Source organism: Halyomorpha halys, unplaced genomic scaffold (assembly GCF_000696795.3).
Source record: "Halyomorpha halys isolate HHAL.00 unplaced genomic scaffold, Hhal_1.1 Scaffold485.1, whole genome shotgun sequence".
Taxonomy (NCBI): domain Eukaryota; kingdom Metazoa; phylum Arthropoda; class Insecta; order Hemiptera; family Pentatomidae; genus Halyomorpha; species Halyomorpha halys.
In genome coordinates, this window is record NW_027114369.1 from 285,165 (window position 1) to 288,411 (window position 3,247).

A 3,247-nucleotide genomic window follows, 5' to 3' on the forward strand; every position below is an offset into this window, starting at 1 on the left:
CGATCTGGCCCGGGACCCCCCTGCCACTGACCCATACGAGAGGCTAAAAGAGCGGCTACTCTCCATCTTTGGGCCCTCAGACCACTCCAGAATTACGAAGTTATTGGAGGAACAGAGGCTGGGTGATCAGCGGCCATCGCAGTTTCTTCGAGAAATCCAGTAATTGGCCGCAGGTAAGGTTCCTGCAGATATGCTCAACACCTTGAGGGTTATTATAGCTAAGAGGGTTACCTGAGGGTATGCAAGCAACCTTAGCCGCAACAGATCACACGGATTCCACAAAGCTGGCACATATTGCGGATAAAATAGTGGACATCCAGCAGCCCTCAAGTAATTTTATTATGGGGAGTCATTCAGCAGCTGATTCTTTAAGGATGGAAGACATTAAGGTAGCGATTGACGACCTAACTGCCGAAATAGCCACTCTGAAAACGCTAATGGGATCCAGGATTTGCCGCTGCGACAACAGGTCGCCCAAAGGGATCGCAGGGCTGAAAGTGGACGGGGAGTAAAAGTGGACGGCGTCTCTGCTTCTACCATAACAGATTCGGAGAAAGGGCTACCAAGTGCCGTCAATCTTGCGGTTGGAAGACAGCTGGGACTTTAAACTAGTAGTAGCGGCGAACGAGGCGGGTTTCGTCGCTGAAATTACCAACCACCGACTTTTTATTGTCGACAAAAAGTCCGGGACCAGATATCTAGTAGATACAGGAGCTACTATAGTCTTTCTGGTGAAGAACAAGAAAGTAAAGCCGAACATGCAGTTCACCTTGTATGCGGCCAATGACACGCCCATTCCTACATATGGAAGCATAGTCCAGAACCTCAATCTCGGCCTTCGGCGCAAAATTACATGGAGGTTCATTATAGCAACTGTGAGTAACCCAATTATATCACTATAATATTATGCTAGGTCTCGCTGGATGTCAGCTGGTGGACCAGAAAACAGGATTGACAACACGTGGAAGATTAGCTAAGGTGCCGGTACCCACTGTTTATTCAGTACCAACCGGTGAATGGTACACAGCCTTGCTAGGCCAGTTCCCTAGCGTTACACAACCAATATCCTTCGTCAAAGAGCCAAAGCACGCGCCTACCGCTGGAGAGGTACAACGCCGCCAAGCGAGAATCCGAGCAAATGATTGAAGAAGGAATTTGCAGACCGTCCAATAGCTCTTGGGCCAGTCCACTACACATAGTGAAGAAGAAGGATGGAGGTATATGGTCCTGCGGAGATTATCGACAGTTGAACGCCAGGACGGTCCCCGATATATACACTGTTCCTCACTTGGCGGACTTCAACGTTATTATCCACGGTAAGAAGATCTTCACTACATTGAATCTCAACCGAGCACATTACCAAATTCCAGTAGCAGAAGAAGATATTCCAAAGACTGCGGTGATTACACCCTTCGGTCTTTTCGAATTTCTTCAAGAAGAAGAGCACGAAGAAGAGCACACAACACATGTAGAGGAAACCTTGCCTTCGACTTGAGGACCACAGTCTCACTTTGAACCTTGCGAAGTCTGTCTTCCCTCGCCAGGAAGTCGCATTCTTAGAATACATGGTCGACGCCTCTGGCGTTAGCACTCTTCCGGCCGAGATTGAAGCTATTGCATCATATCCCAGACTGGCTACGATAAGGGACCTGCGACGTTTCCTAGGTATGTCTTTTACCGTCGTTGCACACTCAGAGCGGCAGATTTGCAAGATTCCCTCAACAATTTTCTCGTTGGGGCGAAGAAGAATGATAAGAGACCAATCACCTGGGAAGAAGAATCCATCCAAGCATTCGAACGCTGCAAAACTGCCATTCAGAATGCTGTAGTGCTAGGACATCCTAGGGAGAACGGTCATCTAGTCTTAGAATGCGACTCCTCCATTACCGCCATTGGAGCAGTTTTTCAGCAGAAAGGTGGTAATGTTTGGTGACCTCTCGGATTTTTCTCTAAGACGTTCACCCCAGCGTAGAAGAAATATGCCACATACGATAGGGAGCTCTTGGCAATCCACCGAGCCATCAAGCATTTCAGGCATTACCTGGACGGGCGACATTTTTAGATATGGACGGACCACGAACCGTTGGAATATGCTTTTCATCAAATGCCGGAGACAGCGTACCCATGCGGATTCGTTTGGTTAATTTCATTAGCCATTTACCGGGCGACATCCGCCACGTACCCGGGGAAGAGAATGCCGTCGCCGATGCACTTTCGAGGGTCGAGGACATCGAATTCACTATGATTATGTACATATAGCGGCAGAACAACAGAAGGAGCCAACTATTGCAGAGCTACAGAAAAACGACCGTCTTCAGCTTCAATGGATCAAATCTCCCGGTACTGTAACGTTAGTCCCCTGTGAGACCTCCACCTCTCAGGCGCGGCCATACATTCCTAAGTCCATGGTAGAAGAAATCTTCCACCGCCTGCATGGGCTCAGCCATCCAGGTATTCGAGCCTCAAGACGGCTAGTAACACAGCGATTTTTCTGGCCTGGCATGAACGCCGATGTCTCGAGGTGGGCTCGGTGTTGTATTGCCTGTCAGACATCGGAAGTGATCCGTCACACAGTTACACCTCCAGGTATCTTCGCTCACAGATCCAGCTTTGAACACATTCACGTGGACCTCATCGGACCATTACCAAACTCCGACGGAATGCGGTACTGTCTGACGATCATTGACCGATTCACCCGTTGGCCTGAGGTGTGCCCTCTGAAGGAGATAACATCTACCAAGGTAGCATCATCCATTGTGAGTACATGGATCTCCCGTTATGGTAGATGAATATTTTGTCTCATTTCATTACTAATTAATCAGTAAAGACTAATGAACAATGTATGGCAATTTCAAGGGTATAGTTTTACTGTTCAAGCTACTTACAAAAGAACAGCAGGATGGGTAAATGAATGTATTGATTAATTTGGTAGCTTAACTTAATTTGAATTTAACTTGAATCTTTGAATCTTTTAATCTTTCCAGGTTCATTTGCTTGGATATAGCTTATAACAAACTAAATTTTTACTATTTGTAATAAATTTTATTATATTTGATTTTAATTTGAAGATCTTATGTTTAGTATTGTTATCTGTCATTGACAATATCAAGAATCGATTATTATAAAATATATAAATTATAAATAAAAGGAATGTTCTCCGGGTGCAGTAAAAAAAAAATCAAATAGAACGACTATTTGAGTTTTTTTTTTTACGGTCAATCAGCCATCTTCTCTACTATATTAATTA